Consider the following 22,160-nt stretch of genomic DNA (forward strand, 5'->3'; position numbering starts at 1 on the left):
CACTGAAGGGGAAAGCTGCAGGCAGGCGGGGCTGAGGGGGGTGCACCCCACGGAGCGCGGGGCACAATTCAGGCACGGCTCAGCAGCGAGTCACTTCCAGCTGCGGGGGCCAGGGGGTCTCAGCGCCCAAGTCACGAGGGGCACAATCTTGGCAGTGCCGGTCTTTGCGGGGCAGCCTGTACCTCGGGGGTCACACAGGCGGCGATGCTTGGACCGGGCAGGTCCTCCCTTTCCGTTGCAAGGGCGGCTCAGCGCGGACAGTCACGGCGCTCGAACCAGCGCGGGGCTGATCCTTACTTTGCGGCTGGCACACGAACAGGCCACAGTCACGGGGGTCGGGGAAGGAGCACAGCTGCACGAATTGTCAGGGAGCGTGGCGGCAGGCACAGCGCTCTCAACTCTCCTTTCCTTGGCGCTGTAGAGACGCACAGCACACGCCAGCAGCAGCTTTTCTTCAGAGGGGTAGCGCCCACTGTTCCTGGGGCGCTGGTCAGGGGGCAAGTTCACAGGCAAGCCCTTGGAGATCTTTCAGCAGAGTTTGGCACAAAGTTTCAATAAAGCAAAAGTCTCTTGTAGTCTTTTCTTTCCTCTCCTTTGGCAGCAAGGCACCAGACACAGGCCAGAGACAGCACTCCTCCTTGTAGTCCTTCCAGGTCCTTCTCTTCGGGCAGAGTTTCTTCTGTAGCACAAACAGGATCTAATTTACAAGGAGCAGGGCTCCTACTTTTATACCCAGTTTCTTTTGTTCTAGCAAGCCAGGGGGGCCTCTGCATAACTGCTCCAGTCTCTGAGTACTTGTTGTGGGTACTTATGACTTCTGCATTCAGTGTGAGGGCAGGCACATCAGCCGCTCCCCAGGGGGGCGGAGCCGGCATTGAGAGGGCAGGAGTGGCCTGAGCACTTTGTTTACAAGCTTCGGTCCTTCCTGGGCCAGGTGCAGGCTGAGTCATCAGTCGCTCCCCAGGAGGGCGGAGCCAGCATTGTGGTGGCAGGGGCACAGCCTGATGCATCATTCAGGGGAAACTCCCACCACCCATTAAGGGGTCCTCCTGCTAATCACTACCTGTCAACTCCCAGCCCTGTCACTCACACACACCAGACAGTCAGATCCACATCCAAGCAGAGGCGGGCTGAAATGGTTAGGCAAGCAAATGCTAACTTTCTAAAAGTAGCATTTGCAAACACAGGATATTAAAATAAACTTTACTAAAAGAAGTATTTTATTATTCTGAGTTCAGGCATACTAAACACGAATTTCTACCATGTTCCCTGAGCCTGCTGGGATTATAGAGTGTAATAATTCCAGCAGCCCATCTGGCCTAGAAGGGAACAGGTAGCCTTACAATAGTGAAAAACGAATTTGGTAGTAATTCACTATTAGAACATGCCACACACATCAGGGCATGTTCTACCTTACACTACAATGCACCCTGCCCTCAGGCCTACTATAGGGGTGACTAATATGAAGTTAAGGGAAGGTTCAGGGGCTGGCAAGTGTGTGCACTTGCCCAGCCAGGGTGACAGTACCAGACTGCACATAGGTTCTGCAATGGCAGACCCTAGACACATTTTAAGGCTGCCTCTGTGGGTGGCGCAACCAGCGCTGCAGGCCCACTAGCAGTATTGGCATTCACAAGCCCTGGCACTCCTAGTGCACTTTACTAGGGACTAACAGTAAATCCAATGAACCAATCATGGACATCAATCACATGTACACTTTACAGTAGGGAGCACTTGCACTGCGGCACGGGTTGGCCGTGGCGCAGTGCCCTGAGTAGCAGACACCATCAAAACATTGGAGGCACAACAGCAAAAAGTGGAAGGGAAACTCACGCCAAGGTGCCAGGTCTAACAACCCCTTTTCAGGGAAAATATCACAACATGAAGAAACTTTAGTTCAGCTCAATAAGGTTCTATATGAAAATAGTTTACAGGATTCAATTTATAACAACTCAAACATTTTAATTGACAATAACCGGCTAAAAGTAATAATTTAAAAATTGAAAACAGAAGGAGCAGCAGGGCCTAATGGACTTCCGAATGCAATCTTTAAACACGATGTAGAATTTTGGGCAAATATTTTCACTCCACTTTTTAATTACTTGTACATACAAAATAAGATCATTAATTCGTGGAAAAGGAGCCTTTTTCATCCTATATATAAAAACGGTAATCGCAATGAGCCTAGTAATTATAGGCTCATTGCTTTAACGGATGTTGACGCAAAACTCTATGCCTCCTGCTTATTATTACATCTACAGGACTGGATGGAGGGGAAAGGTTTAATTCCCAAATATCAAACTGGTTTTAGGCAAGGAATGGGCACAAGCACAAACCTGTCAGCGATTGCACTCCTTACAGAGAAAGCAATTTTAAGGAAATCGGGTTTATTTGTATGTTATATTGATTTAAAATCGGCTTTTGACAGGGTTTCACGAGAACGACTATGGTCAAAATTGAAAGGATGGGGGATACCGCAACAACTGATAAACTCTATAATATCCCTCCATAGTGAAACCTGGGCCCGGGTGAAGCTGGGAGATAAATATAACAAATTGGCTGAAACAGGGGTGTGTCTTGGCCCCGAGCCATTTTAATTTGTCCCTTGCAGACCTAGATAACCACTTGTCAAAAGTTAATGGCCATCCTCCGAAATTGGCAGAGAATCACATACAGTATCTGCAATATGCAGATGATATAGTGGTCTTAAGCCAAACCCCTATTGGTTTGCAAAGAGTCATCGACCATCTGATTATCTACTTAGACCAACAGGGGCTGGAGCTAAACAGGAAAAAAACTAAGGTGGTGCATTTAGTCGGCCCAAGACCTATAAGAAAATTCAAGTGGTTCGCCAGTTGTAAAGAAATAGAGGAAGTTGGCAGCTATAAGTATCTGGGTATCAATTTAGGGCGCTGCATGTCCTTCAAGGATCAAAAGAGTGCAATAAGAGCAAAAGCCCAAACTTTAATTTTTGCCTATAAACAGCTCCAATTAAAATTGACTTGCCCATCTTACAGTCATCTTTTAAAAACAATGGCAGCGCAATTACTCCCTGCATTGGGTTACGGACTTGAAATATGGCATGGTAGGGAATCTGGAATTTTAAAGGATTTACAAACAAAAGTGTACAAAGCCGTCTTTCATCTTCCAAGAGCAGCGTCACCAGCACAGATTCGCCTGGAATTTGGACTCCAAAATCAGAAATTCCAAAGGCAATTTGTCTTTGTGAAATCATGTTGGAAATTTCGCTCTTCGGAACACGGCACCCTGAATAATCTATGCTGGTCAGTAATAAAGGCCCAGTTTGATGAAAAAATCCCGTGTTCATGGGGGAATACCTAAGAATAGCTATCGAAGAACTGGGCATTCAAGAGGCATGGGATAGCAAGATGGAGAGGGTAGCGTTCAACAAAGGGTGCAACGGCTTCGCAAAACAAGTATCTTTTTTAGAAGACAAAAACACGATGGTAAAAAGGCGACATTCCTGGATAGTGATAAATTCATATGTAAATTTAAAACCTCAAGCCTATCTAGCAGCTCATTTTAATTTATTCCTGAAAAAGAAGTTTATGCTGTATCGGTTTGGGGGATACGAAACAAAGGATTTGCAACCAAGTTGGAAAGGGAAATACGATAATGCAACTTGCAGATTATGTGGATATCACAAGGAGTCCCTCTGTCACATGATGTGTGTCTGTCCAGAAGGTGGTGAAGCAAGAAAAACGATCTTAAAAACCATCTTAACAGAACTTAATATACTTACCTGCAGGCAGACCGTTACCTGTTGGGCAGGGGGGTCATCAAACATCTTAATCTGTAGAGGGGTAAAGCTTTTAAACATGATTGACTCACTTTTAAAAAAAAGTGGATATTGAATCAGAAAATATGGTTACTAATGAATTGTAAAATCTCGTATTTATCCAGACGCCATGATGCACTTTATCGTGAATACGGTTACTAGATGAGTGGAATAATTTTCCTTTTCTATTTATTAAGATTTAATGATATATATTTTATTGTGAAATTGTTTTTAACATACTTTGTAGTAAATTTTAAAGTGTTACATTTTATGGTTGTAAAAAAACAAATAAAGAGTTTCCTTCTTCTAAAAGAGTCCCTGTACAGTGTACCATTGGTACCCAGGGCATAGGTGCACCCAAGGCCTACCAGGGGCTGAAGCACATCTTTTGCCACCCCTGGCTGGCCACCCAAAGTGACACAACTGGCTGATCCCTCAGCTGGGGCAAGGTCATGTAATCATCCCTTGCTTAGGTATAATATTCCTATATCTAACCTTATATTCTAGACACATATGCACCTATAAGTCACAGCTATGGCAGGCCTTAACAATCCTGGAGGCAGAGTGCCTGTTTTTATGTGAGATGGTGCTCTAGCATGAGCTGAGCCTGTCTGCAGCTTTCGGACCCATCTCCTTATAGCTGTTCTAGGATATTGCCATACCATATACTCTTAAGTGCATTATGAACCTCGCGGTTACATGCTATCTTTGGTTTGGCTTTATCAAAACATGTCGTGTAAGGTGTCATACGCTTTGGAATACTACCCCCTCGCCAGTTCTGGTGACGGGGGTAGCATTCCACCCTTCTAGAGGGAGAAGACATGTTACTTTCCTTAAACCTGGTTAAAGTTAACCAGAGCCTCAGCATCACAAAATTGATGCTGCTGCCACAGACACAAGTCTGACCTCCTGCTGTTGGGAACCCTTCCAGCGAGGGAGGCTTGTACAATAGGTTTCCTGTCACAGGGAGGTGCTAGCCACCCCAGACAGGAGATAGTGGATTGGGGCAGGGAGGGCTGAATGAAAGGAGACACTGCCTGGGGCACACAAGGTGTCCCATGCATAGGCCAGTTCAAACTGGTGCTGGGGCACTCCAGCCCCAGCTCTGGCACGAAACTGGACAAAGGGAAAGGGGTGTAACCACCCCCTTCCTGGGTCCCATCCATAGGAGGGACCTAGCAGGTAATCCAGCCCCTTGATTTGGAATAAAGGTAGGAGCTGTGTCCTTAGACTTAGATAATCCTGACTGAAACTCTGATACGAAACTCTGGAACCTTCGACATCCTACTCGACGTAGAAGACTGAAGAATCTCCCTTGTGGTCAAGGAGTGACAAGCCTGTGCAAACAGGCACCATCAAGCGCTCAACGGTTTGCTTTATCATTGCTCCCGCTGGAGCTCGAACGACAGAGCCTGACAAGAACCCAACTTCCAGAAATCCAACAGCCCGATGCACAGCCACAGCAAAGCTGAGACCCATGGAGGCGACGTGAGACGTGGGACCGGCCATCTTGGAAAGCCAGCAAAGTGCTTTCTGTGCAGCTCCTGAGGTACCCTCGAAGCTGTGCATTGGGGATTGAGAAGCCCCAGCCCCGAGCATCGTTTGCACTGAAGATCACCTCTCCACACTCACCGAGTGCTGCGTGGGGCCCTTTTGCATTTTCCTGCTCGATGCCTCTGTCTGGTCAGTTGTCTGTTGGCTAGTGGCCTCTGTGACAATGAACCTTTGAATTTTCAACACTGGTCTGGTTGCTCCAGACTGGCCCTTGCTCCCCTGAAAAGGAGCAGCCCATCAGAACTTGCTGGTCTGATCCAGAAGCCATCTTCGATTCCTGCGTGGGTTGCATTTGCCAAGGCCTGTTGACTCCGAATCAAGATCCGACACCACCGACAGCGAGAGCCTTTGTGGGACAGTCCGTGCCCAGAGCCTGGTCATCGTCGACACCTCCTGGTCCACGTGGCAGCGGAGACAAGCTTCATGACATCACTTGATCGCAACCCGACATCGCCTGGTTCCTTCCTGGTTCCTTCCTGGTCACTGGCTAGTGACCCAGACTCTGTCCCCTCTGATTTCAGGTACTCTACATCTTCGATCCACCCTTAGATCCAACCGGACTCTTCTCTCCTGGTCGCCTGCAGCATCTTTTCTCCAAGGCTCCTTAGAACTCCATGACGAAACCCGACACACTTTGACACCTATGCACCCGCTTCGTGTGGGTGAGGTAACACGAGTACTGCGGTGCTCCTGTAGAGATTTACACTCCTAGTGTCCTAGTTTTAAGTGGTTAAGTTCTTGTCCAGTCGGAAGACTTCCAAATCTGCAACTTTCTAACTTTACGCACCCATTGACTTCTATAGCTGCACACGTGTGCATTTAGACACTGCACCCGCATCCTGTGGGCCTCCTACTTCCTAACTGCTGTTAGTCCAGTGTAGCCCCAGCGATTCCCAAGGCCCTCTGCCTTACCATTGTTCGTGACGTGGTTCTTATACCACTATTTTAGTATATGGTTTAGCGGGCCACCAGGGCCTATCCATATTTGTGCAACTTTTGTATTTTATATTAAGTTACTTGTTATACGCTTGTGCTCCTGTGCTCATAAAGAGTTAAGGGGATTTATTTAGAAATAAATACATATATATTTTGAATATATAACCTGTGTGGTGTCCTTTCATTTGGTATTAAAAGGTTTGCATATGGTAAAACAGGTGGCTTCACATGCCCTCTTGAGTTTAGCCTAAGACTGCTTTTGTCCATGCTACCACTAGGATAGCTGGTCTATAAGGTTGACTTTACAACCATCACCATAAGGGTTGTTTGGACTGGTGCAAGGTGCTCACTAGAATAGTGAACACCATATACCAGGCCAACTTCTCACACCGCCGTGGCCTGAGTGGAATGGGCACGCAGCCCCACAGGAGGCTCCTTTTTAGCTAGTGAATAACAAGCCTTTATGCACAAAACGACCCATCGAGAAATGGATTGTCTGTGCACCACCCGTCCCTTCTTAGCGCCCACGTAACCAACAAAGAGCTGGTCGTCCACCCGGAACTGGCTTGTGCGATCAAGGTAGAATGAGAGCGCACGTTTTGGGTCCAGACGGTGGAGCCTCTCTTCCTCTTTCGAGGGATGCGGAGGCGGAAAGAAGGTGGGTAAGGTGATGGACTGCCCGATGTGGAAGGCTGTGACTACTTTGGGCAGGAAAGAGGGACGTGTTCTCAAGAAAACTTTGTCCGGATGGACAGAAAGGAAAGGAGGTTTACAAGAAAGAGCCTGGAGCTCACTCGCTCTCCTGGCAGAGGTGATGGCAACCAGGAATGTAGTCTTAAGAGTTAGAAGACGAAGAGGGCAATTGTGAAGTAGCTCGAAGGGAGCGCACATCAAGTAAGTCAGAACAAGGTTCAAGTCCCACTGAGACCTCACAAAAGGAACAGGAGGAAACATGTGAGTGATGCCCTTCAAGAATCTATTTACAACAGGGGACTTGTAAAGAGAAGGCTGATCAAGAAGCCTTAAGAAGGCTGAAATGGCAGAGAGGTAACCTTTGATAGTGCCCAGAGCAGAGCCCTTCTGGGCAAGAGAAAGAAGAAAGAGGAGAACCTCTGAAAGGGGGGCAGAAAGTGGATCCACAGCGTTTGCTGTGCACCATGCCACAAATGAGTTCCACCTGTAGGCGTATACCGTTTTTGTAGAGGGACGCCTGGCTGCCAGAATCACATCACAGACTTCAGGAGGCAAGTCAAATGGCCTCAACTGCCACCGCTAAATCTCCACGCATGGAGGTGGAGGCTGGACAGGTTCGGGTGGAGGACCGTCCCCTGCAGCTGAGACAGAAGGTCCTCCTGAAGAGGCAGACGAATATGAGGATCGACTGACATGCTGAGTAGCTCGGGATACCAGTATCTTCGTGCCCAGTCTGGAGCCACAAGGATAACTTGGGCCCTGTCGCGCCTGATCTTCTTCAGCACTCTGGGCAGAAGTGGTATAGGCGGAAAGGCGTACAACAGACCGCAGCTCCACTGGCAACGAAAAGCGTCTCCGAGCGAGTGCCACCTTGGAAATTCCAACACGCAGAACTGATGAAATTGCATGTTCTCTTCTGTGGCGAATAGATCCAACCAAGGCTCTCCCCACTGCTGAAAGAGACCATGCGCCACATCCGAGTTCACACGCCATTCGTGATCCATCATGCACTGACGGCTGAGTTCGTCCGGCCTGGCGTTCAGGGAACCTGCCAGATGTTGAACCACCAGGGAGACGCCCTGGTGTTCCAGCCATTGCCAGAGGCGCAGAGCTTCCTGACAAAGGGTCCACGACCCCACCCCGCCCTGTCTGTTGCAGTACCACATGGCGGTGGTGTTGTCTGTGAACACCTGCACTACAATTCCCCGGACAGAGGGAAGGAAGGCTTTCAGTGCAAGCCGGATCGCCGGCAGCTCCAGAAGGTTGATGTGAAGCCGGCACTCCGCCGGAGACCAGAGGCCTCTGATCTCTGCCTCTCCCATGTGGCCCCCGAACCCAGGAGGGGCGCATCCTTCACAACTACGTGCTCCGGTTGGGGTAGGGAGGGGGATCTGCCGCTGACCCAGTCGTGGTCCATGAGCCACCACTGCAACTGTCTTGCAGTGCCCTCCGAGATCTGGACGTGGTCGGGCAGGTTGCCCTGGTGCTGGGCCCACTGAAACTTTAGGTCCCACTGCAGAGCCCGCATCCGCCACCTGGCGTGATGCACCAGCAGGATGCAGGAGGCCATCAGCCCCAGAAGTTGCAGCGTCAACCTGACCGAGACTCGGGATGAAGACTGAAAGATCGGAATCAGAGCCTGAATATCCCGAACCCGCTCTTCGGGAGGATAAACCCAAAACTGCGCCAAATCCAGAACCGCTCCGATGAAGAGGAGCTTCTGAGAGGGACTCAGGTGTGACTTCGGCACATTGATGGAGAACCCCAGCAGGTGCAGGAGGTCGGCCGTAGTCTGTAGATGGCTGATGACTGTCTGGGGCGAGCCCGCGTTCAAAACCAGCCGTCAAGATAGGGGAAGAGTGACACCCCTAATCTGCGCAGATGAGCTGCGACCATCGCCATCACTTTCGTGAACACCCGAGGGGCGCTGGTAAGGCCGAAGGGGAGCACGGTAAACTGAAAGAGTGCTCGTGTCCTACTGTGAACCGCAGGTAATGCTGGTGGGCCGGCAGGACGGGGATGTGAAAATATGCGTCCTGCAAGTCCAACGCTACCATCCAGTCTCCGGGGTCTAGGGCAGCTAAGATCTGAGCCAAAGTCAGCATCTTTAACTTCACCTTCCAGAGGAAGCCGTTGACGTTCCGCAGGTCCAAGAGAGGGCGTAGGCCACCTTTGCCCTGATTGGGAACCAGAAAGTAGTGGGAGTAACAACCACACCCTACTTCTGGCCCAGGAATGCGCTCAATGGCCCCCTTGGCCAAGAGGGCCGAAACTTCCTCTTGCAGAAGTTGCAAGTGATCCCCGACACGCAATGGTACTGCGGTGGCATGGCTGGAGGTGTCACCTCGAAGGGGAGGGAGTAGCCCCTTCGGACGATTTGCAGCACCCACCTGTCCGATGTGATGGTGCGCCAGTGAAGGAGGTGATGGCGAACCCTGCCCCCCACTGTCGTCAAATGGGCCTGAAAGCTCGGACTAGGAAGGCTTTGAGGCAGATGCTGCGGGGGTGGATGTGGACTGGCCTCGCCGTTGTCCCCTAGGACCGCCACAGCGGTTACCACATCCGTTGCCGCGCTGGATGGTAGTCTGCGGCCCGTGGCTGGCAGGACATGAGGGGGCGCTCCTTCCTTGGCCACAAAAGGAGCGAAAGGCAGAAGTTTGCTGGCGCTGGCCCGACAGGCCTAAGGACTTGGCCGTAGCCCTGGAGTCCTTGAAACGCTCAAGCCCATTGTCTGCCTTGCCGCCAAAGAGGCAGCTTCCATCGAACGGCATGTCAAGGAGCGTATTCTGGACATCAGCCGAGAAGTTGTTGGACCCCAGCCAGGCGTGGCGGCGAACCGCCACCGCCATGGAAATCGCCCTGCCTAGCGAGTCCGTGGTATCCAGCCCACATCGAATAGAGTACCGTGCTGCATCTCACCCTTTCGCAAGGGCTTGAGCGAGCTTCACCCGGGCCTCCTCCGGGCAGTCCGGCAGCACGGCCGCAACCGTGTCCCACAGAGAGTGGGTGTACCGGCCCAAAAGGCAAGCGGTGTTCACCGACCGCAACCCCAAACTAAGTGAGGAGAACAGCTTCTTACCAAACTCTTCATACCTTTTGGATTCCAGATCTAGAGGCGCAGTCGGGAATGCGGACTGGGAATTAGAGGCCTGCATAACCAGGCTCTTGGGAGTGGGGTGGGTGGACAGGAAGTTAGGGTCGTCCCGCAGCCAGGTGGTGGCGCCTGGTGACGTACCTATCTACAGGAGGGCCTGTAGCGGGCCTGGACCAAGTGCCCAACAGGATGTCAGTATTAAACAGCAGTAGAGGCTCAGAGGAGCTTGCCTGCGGTTTAAGGACCTCAGTGAGGATGTTAGTTCTCACTGTCGCGACGGGGAGCTCAAGAGCCAAGGCCTTGGCTGCTCTCGTCAGCACCACACTGTAAGCAGCCCCCTCCTCCGTAGCCACGGTAGGAGAGGAGACAAAGCCAGTGTTGGGCGAAGTTTCCAGACCACTGGCTTCCCCTAGCTCATCTGCACAGTCCTGATACGACTGGCACTCCCGTGCCAGAGGGTCCTCAGACCCCTCCCAGTCTCCTTCGCCCTCCATCTCCTGAAAGTCAGGTTCAAATGATGGGGCCGGATCATAGGAGAATTGCTCTTCTGCCGGCATCGAATGCGGCGTCGAGCGACGCCGGTCCAATGCCGGATCCGGACCGAGGGAGGGACCGGGGACGATGTCCATGGGGGATGTACGTTGTTACAACGCATGCTTTTACCACGCATGCTGTTACAACGCAAGTTTTACAACGCAAGCCTCTACAACGCATTGCTTTGGGGGGTGCTGGCTAGTGAATAGTTTAATTTACTATTCCAACTCCAGTACCCGTGGATAGTAGGGAAGGTGTTGGATAGTAAATTAAAACTATTCCCCCAGTGCAATGCGTTGTAATGGTTTTCGTTGTAAAAACTGCGTGGTAAAAGTTGCGTGGTAAAGGATGTTTCCCCACCATGGGGGTCGGCGCCGTGCGGGGTCGTAAGGTCGACCAGCGGCGACCCGGATCGGGACCCGGATCCAGTGGGCCCTGTAGAGCCGGGGCCGATGGCGATGGCGCCGGGGACGAAGCACCCGACGGCACCGGGGCCGAAGCACCCGGCCCGTTTGGGCTCCCAGACAGGGCTGCGGGGCTCGAAGGCACCCCTGCGGGACCCGACGGAGGAGAGGGCGACCTCATGGCCATGAGGAAGGCATCGATCTCCTCCGGCGTCGCGTTCAGCCCAGGGACCTACGGGTATGGAGCGGGCCGCGGCGCCTGCGGCTCCGGCGGAGCCGCGTGGGCGGTGTCGCCTGAACCCCCAACCGTATCACGCAAGCGTCGGGGGGAGTCTGAAGAGCGATATCGCCTCTTCGACTTCTTGTGCCTCTTACCTGAGGACTTGGAACCCGACAAATGGTGACGACTCGCCGAGCTTCGACGACTGTGGCCCCGCGACCGGTCCCTCGACCCCCTCCTGGATCAGGACCGTGAACGGCACGGAGCCGACTGCCGGAGCTCGAGGCGCTTACGGGACAGCTCCCGCCTAGCTTTCGATTTCAGGGCCCGGCAGTCGGGCCACGACTTGTCATCGTGGTCGGCCCCAAGGCAATAGAGGCACCAATCGGCACAGGGCTTGAACCCGGGCATCCCTATCGGCACCGAGAGTTGTAAAGACTCCAAAAATGATCAAAAGAGATGGAAAACGTTTAGTCAAAAAGTGACTGAGAAGTACTGGTTTTTCGGGATCTACGCTTGTCGGCGCAGAAAAAAGAAAGAACTTACGTCAGCGCGCGAGGGCGCACTAGTGGGGCAGGTAGCCTGGGTCAGTCCAAGCTTAGGTCAAAAGTCACATCATCACGTCCTTGACAGTCTTCCACTCTCATCCCCATGCTGTTCTATACATAATTCTCATGTGCAGAGGACGACCCGCTCCCCCCACACTAGGTTTGACACGGATATTCCCAATTAAACAGTAATTCACTCCAAGCTTCAGCAATAGGGTGCTTGCGCAAGCTCTTCAATTCTTCTTTGTGCAGTGCCATGCACTCCGCCCCCACCCAACGCTGGATCTCTAGTGTCCAGGTCCCTGACCGTTGCCCCATCGCTGATTTCCAGGAGATCGCAATTCGCCGCCTGGCAATGCCAAAGACGAATCGATGAACCCACTTCCCAACTTTCGCTTAGGCAGCCTGGGGTAAAGACCCAGAAGGCCGAACTCCACTGTGAATATCATTGAGTTTAAGCAACATAGCCTCCCAGAACTGTTGCACAATCATGCAGCTCCATTTCATGTGAAGGAAGTCTGCATCTAAGTGTTGACATCTTGGAAATTCCCTAGGTTCACCTCTGAATGCAGCCTGTAGGCGATGCAGGGTCATGTATGTCATGTGGACATAGTTAGAGTATAGATATTTGGGACGAGAATTACATGAAATCTCCTTAGGAGAACCCAAACCCCGCCTCCATTCTGCATCAGTAAGCTGTCTATTAAGGCATCTCTCCCACCTAACTCCAACTATGGAGACATAGATGTCTCCACAAGTGATGCATAAAACCATTTAATTTAGAGTCCAGCCGTTTCCAGTGTGACCACAGAGTGAAGGACCTCATGCAGCACCGGTTCCTCCCTCCCTGCTCCCCATAATCGCTCAAAAGTCCTCATCAGTGTCTCGTACATGAGGAATTGTCCAGAAGGCAATCCAAAACCCTCCACTAGCTCCCAAATGGGAGTAGGCATTTATCCTGAAAACAATTCCCAGTCGTGTCAATCCTCAACTCCGTCCAAGAAGATAATTGTTCTGCCCCCTGAATCATCTGCGGCTCTCCATGAGGTAACCCTATCAGTGGCACCATCAAAGTGTATCTCGGACCTGCCCGAAGTCGGGCCATACACCTCTTCCAGCACCATAAGTTGGTGATCTGCTAGGTCGATGTATCGGGTACCTTGGTGGCCGGGTTCAACATCTTAGCTAGTAATAGTCCAGGACGCTGCCCTGGGTTGACCAAGTTGGTACCCTCCCAGTTTACTCCTTCAAGCCACTGCAGTTGCGCAGCCAGCTGGTAAAATTCTAAATCCGGCACACCCAAGCCTCCTTCCCCCATTGGCGTTGCAATGTTCGCAGTGCAACCCTAAGTCTGCTATCCGCCCAAATAAGATCACGCACAAGTGCGTCCAGTGGCCTGAACCAGCCTGCAGGCATCAGAACCGGTAAGTTGGCAACAACCGCGGCAACATTACCATTTTTGTTAGAGATATCCTGACCATCAGGGGCAATCTCAATGAACTCCAGAAGGCCACACTGGAGCGCAAGAAGCGTATTGTTTTCCCCAGGTTACCCTCCCTCATATCTTCCAGGGAATGAAAGATCTGAATTACCAAGTACCGAAAGGAGTCCGGTGTCCAATTATATTCTGCAGGGAGGCCCTAAGGGTGAGGGCCCAGCCACCGGGAACAGATGTATCTTGCGATGATTCACCCGTAACCCGGAAAGGCTACCAAACCCCAGCACCACAAAAGCAGAGTCTGCCCCCCTGGCGGCATCTTTAAGATAAACCAGCAGATCATCTGCATACAGTGAAATTGTACAATTCCTTCCATTCAACAGTATTCCTAATCCCTCCCCTCCTGCTCTAAAAAGTGTCACCAGCGGTTTCACCGCCAGTGCGAACAGCAACGGGGACAAGGGGCATTCTTGACAAGTGCCACAAGGTATCGCATATTCGGGGGATATAGTGCCCCCTGTCTTAACCCATGCAGTCGGGGATGTGTATAACAACTGCATCCACTTCAAACCAGCCCTCAACCAGCCCCATCCTCCGCATGACCTCCAAGAGGAAATCCCAGTTAACTATATCAAATGCCTTCTCCAGATCTACTGAGAGGAGCGCAGCCCGAGACAGATCTTTCTCCTCAGAATGATACAGAACCGAATACAACCGGCGTAGATTAAATGATGTATTGCGGGAGGGGACAAACCCATTCTGATCCGGGTAAACCAAATGCATCATGTGGGGGAGCGCTAGAACCTTACTAAGCAGCTTGAAGTCAGTATTATTGAGCATACATAGCCGTCTATAATCCCACACACCAGCCTCCAAGTGTTCAGTCTTGGGGAGTGATATCACAATAGTGGACCGCGTTGGGGCGGCAGTCCACCCAGCCGGCGGGCTTCATTATACAAAGTTACCATGCGAGGGGCCTATGCTGATCTATATTTCATATAAAATTCAGCAGGTAGGCCATCCGAGCCAGGAGACTTACCCCTGGCCAACAAGGAAATGACACCCCTAACCTCCTGGAGCGTAATCGGGCCCCCCAAATCTTCCACAGCGTACTTTACTACCTCCTCTAGAGCCAGGGGAGCCAAAAAGGCAGCAATATCATGCCGCGGCGGGTCAGGCGGCGCCAGATAGAGCGTTTCATAGTATGCCTGAAAGGCCCTGTTAATCTTATATGGGTCATACTCCACCTTGTCCTCTGCCACTCTGATCCAAGTAATTGGGGAACTCCTGGGCTCAGGTCTAATAAGCCACACCAGTAAGCGCCCTGCCTTACCCTCTTCACTCTGCACTCTATACATGTAGGCTCTATAATCGTGCGCACAGAGCCTATCCAGCAGTTCATCATACTGCTAGCGTTTAGCCTGTAATTGCTCACGGGACCTGGGATCCGGCCCTGCACGTTATCTAGGGTTCGCCGATACCAGCAAGCTCTCGATGGAGCTCCCTCTGTATTCCTACAGTCTGTCCCATACAATGTCCAGGCACCACCACTTTAAAAGCTTACCACTCAATTAGAACCATGGAAGCAGGGCCCGCATTCTCAGTAAGTATGTGTCCACCGTCTCGCATAATGATTCCTGCAAACGGCGGGTCATCCAAGGCTTCTTGGTTAAGCCGCCCAGCCAGTATCGGTGGCCTACCTATCGGGGGCAAAGAGTCTGCAATAGAGGGCTGTGGTCCGAAAAAGTACAGCCTAGGTATTCGGTAGAATGAGTAAGGGAGCCAATCAGTTGTGAGCACCAGAACAAATCAATCCGGGTGTGGAGCTGATGTAAGTGTTAATAACAAGAGTACTCCCTGTCCCCTGTATGCTGCAATTGCCGTATGCCATGTAAATCCCAATGTGCCATCCACTCCCATAGCTCCACTGCTATCCTATGTGACTGTGCACCTGCCAAAGGGGGGGTGAGAACGGTCCAGACACACATCCGCTACGCAATTAAAGTCGCCCCCCCCCCAACACCAGTAGACCCACTGCCACGTCTGCTATGTGTGCCAATAAGGATGTCAGGGACGTCAATTGGTTGCAATTGGGAGCATAACAGCAGCAAATAGTCACTTCTCGACCCATCAGTCGTCCCACAACCAGTTTGTATCTACTAGCGTCATCCACCAGGTTATGGGTTATCTCAAGGGGAACCCAAGGACGTACCCACACCAAAGCCCCCCTAGCAAATGCAGAATACCCCGTGGCATAAACCTGTCCCCTCAATCATCTCCTCAGACGGTCCACCTCTTCATGTGTCAGATGGTTTTCCGGCAACAATGCGATTTGCACTCCCCGGGAACGCTTAGCTTTGGAGCCCATACCTCTAATATTCTAGGTAAGTATTTTCACCTCCTGTTGTGCCATTGTCATTCTGTGTATCTCATCAATCCCCCAGACCATTAAGATCCAATAACAAAGCATCCCCCCACATGAGAAGCATATCTGATAGACTGTAACAACCCCAAACACAGAACAACTCCCGGGACCCAGGGCAATATGGCAACGGCCACCTGCCCAAACTCCACCCGCACAATAGTCAAACAGTGAAGAACAAACCTAACGTGGTGAAGACCTCCGGGGTCACAGCACTGCCACCTCAGCAAAGCTATAGTAAGCTTCAGCAAACCAGTCAATATGAACAGTAATGCATGATCTCCTTTGACACCGGCCCAGCTTCAAACTTCCAAGCTACAGAATTCAGCCTCTCTTGTTACATGATATCATCTGCTATGTGCGGGGTCACCACCAGGCATTCCAGACTACCCTGGTTTGAAGAGTCCGATTCGGAGCCTCCTGACCCCTTTGTAGACCTCGAGCCCTGGTCCAACGGAGAATCCCCCTTCCGGGCTATTTCAACCACAGCCTGCAATGCTGCTGCACGTTCTAACTTTGTCTGTGATGAGGTGGATTTCTTGGCCCCAATGCGTTCTGACCATCTGTGAAACTTTTCCCCAGTCTCTCGGTGGCCGCTGTGGCTTCGGCACCCGGCCCGGTTGCTCCGTGCAGTAGGCCTCAAATCAGTCCCAAGCCGCCTGGGGGCTGTTGCAGAAGTGAGTCTTACCATCCACCACAACGTGGAGCTTAGCCGAGAACATGAGCGAGTACTGAATACCCTCTGCCTGTAGGGCCATCTTAACCTCAAAAAAAGAGGCCTGTTTCCGCTGGACCTCCAATGTATAGTCTTGGAGCGTAGAGACTTTGTCATTGTCAACTAAAAATGGACTGTCTGCACGAGGTGTCTGAAGAATGATTTCCCTGTCCCTATAGTGCAACAGCCTACCCGCCACAGGCCTTATGGGCGGCCTGGTGCCACAGGGTAGGCAGGCACACGATGTACTCTTTCCAGCATGAAGAACTGTGTCAATGCTCCCTGAGACACTACTTCTCTGAGCCAAGGCTCCAGATATTCCACCATGTCCTCCTTCTCAATCCCCTCAGGGAGGCCAAGAATGCGCAGATTGTTAAGACGAATGTGGCCCTCCCCACGCCGCTTCAGGATCCAGATTCTTTCAGTCAATTCCGCCACCTGCTGTGAAAGGGCCCTATGGCATGACGCTAACTCTTCCAATCCAGATTGCACCACCTTTACCCTATCATTGAGCTTCTGATGTTCAGAACGCAAGAGGCCAAGGCCCAACGACACCGTACTTTTATCCTGGTGGAAAGTGTTTTTTGTGTCTGCAATAGCGTCAAGTATCTTGGAAATTTGTTGCTGGATAGGGTCTGGCCTCGTCTGGGGCTCAGGGCTACCTCGCGCCTGATCCTTTAGAGCCTCCTCATGGTCAGGTGTGGTTCCAGCATATTTCCACCGTGTCTTTCCCATTATTTCAAATAAGAGCAGTGGGGAGGCCCAGCAGTCACCAGCGCAGAGCGTTGCAACTCTCTCTAAGTTCTGTCCTAAGCGATGTGGGGTCGCTCCCAATGGCCCAGTCACACCAAGCAGGTGACCTACCCGACCATGGCAGCTGGACTCCGCACAACCGGGAATGATGACTAAATAATCTCCCGCGCCTATCCAGGCAGTACACTCAGATCTTTCCTAGTACGCTTATTCCCTGTCAGCCTCTCCACCACGTGTGGGCAGTATAGTGTAATGTCTACTGGCCCCACATCAGTGTGCCTCTAGCCTCACCGCTACTCCTCAGTGACCCTCGGTGGAGCCACAGGCCGCACCAGCTCCTCCTCCTTTTCGCCTGTAGATGGCCAGCTGCCGCAGATCGCCCCCAGCTTCGCTTTGTGAAAGGCACCGCACGCAGTGACAACGGGGATTGTGGTCAATCCCAGGGGGGGCCCCCTTGTTCACTCCTGGCCCCCACAAGTACATTCTTTGTCCTCTGGAGCACGCAAACGTTTGGATATCTTTGCAGCACCTGGTGCCTCAATGCTGCGTCACAACATTTTCAATGGCCTCCTCTCCGCCTCCCCGCAAGGGCCAGCCAGTAATCAGCCCTAATGCACCTCCAAGGGCACCCCTGTTCCAGCACTTCTGTCCCACTATGGGAGCACGACCGCTGCGCTCCGCAATCTCTCCAAGGCATCTCCAGCTGGCTCCACAGGCCTCAGCGTCCATAATCACCCCTTCCGGGCCCCCCTTCTCCATTCCATTCATTCGGCCTCGGCCCCGGCGTGATAAACTTTTTCCGGCCTCCAGGCGGACCACCCACTGGCCCAGTCAAGGCACCTTTCAACTGGGCTTCGCGGACACGCCACTCCACCAGGAGGGTATCAAAGCACTCTCCGCCCAGAGCTGGCTTTCGAGGTCGGGGCTTCGGCACTCACTCCTATACTCGGCTGCTGCTCACCCAGATGGGAGTCAGAGCACCCAGTTTTGGCTTAATCGCAGCTCTCTGGTCTCGCGTTGCGGTACCCCCCGCATCTCAGGTTGCAGGGCAGATCGCTGCTATCGTTTTGTCCTGGAGAAATGCTGGGCCGGCATGGAGCTCAGCGCTCACACGTCCACCATAATTAGCAGTAGGCCACGCCCCCTCTTGAACAAATATATGCTTACACAGACTAAATTGGTTTATTCCTCATCCATTGTAGCAGATCTGTACCTGAAAGTTTACCATTATCAGAGGGACACTATTGACGTAAAGTCTATTTGGGGCACAAAAATTTGGCAAGTGCACGGAACTAAGTACTTGCATCGTGCATGTGTAATACCATCTCAACTAATATTTTAAAATCAGATGGTCCAACAAACAACCTATTTCAGTTTAGCCACTGCAAAAAATCTGAATACTCCCTCTATTCCGTCTCTGGCTCAATATGAGAAGTATTCAAGTGCCACTATTATCATATAGTGGCATCCCTGTAGCGTGGGCACACCTTAGGTTCTCTTGAAAATGAGATTCCATAAATGTTGATATCGTTTATTTATTCATTAATCTTCATGATAACTTTCCAATTCAATAATCATAATAAAAGTTCTTTGTATCCATCATATTGTAACTCAATATCAACTGCTCCAATGTCAACTGCTCCAATGCATTTCGGGTCATTGACCCTTCATCTGGGAGCTCTACAACATAAAAATATAGCACTAAATATACATCCACAATTCTGATTATAGAAATCTAATTGTCATTCCGAGCATGACATGCAGGTGGGGTTAGTGAGGAAATGGTGCGAGTGATCGAATTCCAAGATCATCGTGTGCATCGTGACTGAAAACGTGTTTTTAATTAGGTGCGTAAAAATGAAAAACGAAAGTGTAGTTTATTGGATTTTAAACATGCACGGGTGTATTATCGTGACTATAACGAAAATGATTACAAGGCGTAGCAATGAACACTCACGTGTCGTCAGGGAGTGAAGGAATCTGTAGGTAGGATAAAATAATGAATTTCACGGTCACTCGACATATTCGAGTATAACATCGTCCAACTATATTGAAGGGAAACGCAGCATACCGCCGACTTACTTGATATTTTGTTGACGCCGTATCTGAATAGTTCACCGAAGTCAGTTTCATTCAGCAATGAAACGCGGAAGGGGACATGCTAGTTTAAGGCTTAGTGTTCATAGGTATAGAAAGTGGACTAGCGTGCTTCGGAGTGTGGCGGCCATGTTGTGTTAGTGCCGAGCTACATGCAAAGGTTTATGAGTGTCGCGGCCATGTTGTGTTAGTTTCAGGGTTCATACTAAATCTAAGAGCTGACTTTCAATTTACACAGTTTGCTCGGTGATTACAACTAATAACTATTAAGTGGTGAAACAGTAATGGAATAGATAAATCAATAAGAAAAATGGAAAAATAAATAGATAAATACAGTACAGTATTTGCCACACTAATGGAAGTCCTGTATGTGACATATAATACCCGGATGGGTATTTATAGGAAACATGAAAATTCTAGCCGATCATTCAATCCCATCGGTTTCATAGATTGCATCTTAAAAATCCATGCGATTTCTCTCTGTAACAAATGTTTATTGTTGTCAATACCCTCTCTTCTCTTGACAACCTCAAGAACCAGAAACTTAAGTTGAGGAATGTTGTGTCTAGTTTCACAAAAATGTACAGCAACGTTAGACTTGGTGTTCTTCATTCTGATGTTCGATTTGTGCTCATTGATACGAATTTTAATTTGTCTCTCAGTTTTCCCTATGTAAATCATTCCACAGGGGCATATAATTAAATATATCACGTTAGAAGTGTCACATGTGGCATTTACGCTAAGCTTGATGTTCGTTCCTTTCATGGGATGATTAATAACATTGCCTCTGATGATGTTGTTGCAGTTCCCACAATTCATGCAGGGTATAGTGCCTTTAAAAGTCGTTACCGTAGGAATTTTTCTGTTCAGAATCTCTTTGAGATTAGCATTGCGAGTGTATGCAAAAATTGGCAGATCTATAAACGTGATTCCAAAGTCTGGTTCAACACTCAAAATAGGCCAATGTCGTAGGATGATTTTTTTGTATGCTGTACTCAAGGTAGAAAATTTGGATACCAGGATCATCCTTGTTTTCTTGTTTTTTACAGTTCTTGTCAGCAATTCATCTCTTTTGGTTTGCATCGCGCTTTTTTTAGCTTGTTCAATCAAGGGTTCTGGATATCCTCTATCACAAAATCTTTTACCCATGTCATCAAGATGTAGCTCAATATTTTTCTGATCAGACACTATTCGTCGTGCTCGGAGCATCTGTGATAGTGGTAAATGTTGTTTCAATGATCCCTGGTGAAAGCTTGCATAGTGTAAAGTGTTGTTCCTGTCAGTTTCCTTTCGGAAAAGGTCTGTTTCAAAACCAGTTAATGTTCTTTTAATTTTTTTGAATTTTTACATCCAAAAAGGTTATGGAATCCTTGTTGGTCTCCCATGTGAATTGAATACGTTCACTGGCCCTGTTAAGGGTGATTAATGCTTGTGAGAGAGTTTCTTCAGTATCTTTCCAGAGGATAAACACATCGTCAATATATCTGACGTACATTTTAAGGTGGTTAGACCAGTTGGGGTTGTCATAGATGTTTTCCTGTTCGAAATATTTCATGTAAATGTTCGCATATGTTGGTGCGGCACAATTCCCCATCGAGGTGCCGGATAGCTGAAGGTACCAGTTTTCTTTATGTTGAAAATAACTTTGGTACAAAGTGAAGAGCATTAGTTTCATCAAAAATTCTTGCATCCCTGGTTCTATGTTGCTTTCAAGCAATGCTCTTTCTATGGCTTCTATTCCTCCATCGTGGGGGATGGAGGTGTACAGGGAGCGGACATCTGCTGTACATAGTATCAATTGATCATCTTCTGTGACTTCAATTTGAGCCAATTTTACAAGAAAGTCCGTTGTGTCTTGGACATAACTGTTCATTTGTTTAACCATTGGTTGTAAATACCTATCTATAAATTTGCCCACCGGTTCATGAAGTGAACCGTTTGTCGAGACAATTGGTCTAAATGGAGGATTTTCAAGACTCTTATGAATCTTGGGAGTCATTTGTATGGTTGGGCTTCGAGGAAATGGTTTAAGTAGGTATTTTTTTGTTCTCTCGTCGATGATCCCTGTATCATGAGCTATATTAACAATGTTTGTTAGTACCTCTTTGAATTGAATAGTGGGATTGCTTGGAAGTTTCATGTATATCTGTTCATCATGGATGTGTTCATGAATTTTTTGGTCATACATAGTGGAATCTACTATAACCAGTGCTCCTCCTTTTTTGATACATTTTATTTGGTCATTGTTGGCGATTCTTTTCAAGGCCTCGTGATCTTTTTGCGTGATGTTCTTGTGAATAGGTCTATTGTAGTTAAGTTTGGAGATGTCTTGTTTTACCAAAGTTTCAAATAGGTCTATACTCTTGTGGCTTGTAGGAGCTTCAAAAGTGCTTGTCGGTTTTAAACCCATGAGTTGATCTGGTTTCTTAGGTTGTGGAGGTATCACGTGATCAACAAAAATTTCTTAATCTGAGTTTTCGTGTGAACTTGTATGTGCTTACCTGTAATTCCAACTGGTTGGTTTTGTAAGTGGGTATAAAGGAAGTTCCTCTTGATAACAAGTTCATCTCATGTTTATTCAGGATCGTATTAGAGATGTTGATGACTAAGTGGTCTTTGTTGTGCTCCGAGTACTCGGATAGGTTTTGCGTTTCTCTTTCGTTTTTTCTAAGGCCCCTCCTGGGTCTCCTCGTGTGTCTGGGCCTTCGGCCAAAAAAGGTACCGCAGTAGACGATCCTGCTTGTTGGTTAGTATGAACATTTCTAGAGTTGGTGACTTCATCGGTTTGCGATCGTTCTTGAGTATGAACATTTGTTGGTGGGCGATTAGAGATGTCGCTTCCTGATGAGGATGTATCTGTCTGTGCATTGTAAGGTTTGTTTCTTCTGCGTTGGGCATATACGTCTGCCCACGTATAAACTTCCCCCAGTTTATAATCTTGTGTATCTCTTCG

General features: G+C 49.5%; 1 protein-coding gene across 4 annotated transcripts in view; it reads right to left on the reverse strand.

Annotated features, from left to right (window-relative positions):
* Positions 1-22,160, reverse strand: part of DNAH17 (dynein axonemal heavy chain 17) — a 12,633,448-nt gene that overhangs the window by 8,453,758 nt on the left and 4,157,530 nt on the right. The window lies entirely within an intron of this gene.

Source organism: Lissotriton helveticus, chromosome 7 (assembly GCF_964261635.1).
Source record: "Lissotriton helveticus chromosome 7, aLisHel1.1, whole genome shotgun sequence".
In the NCBI taxonomy this organism is placed as follows: Eukaryota; Metazoa; Chordata; class Amphibia; order Caudata; family Salamandridae; genus Lissotriton; species Lissotriton helveticus.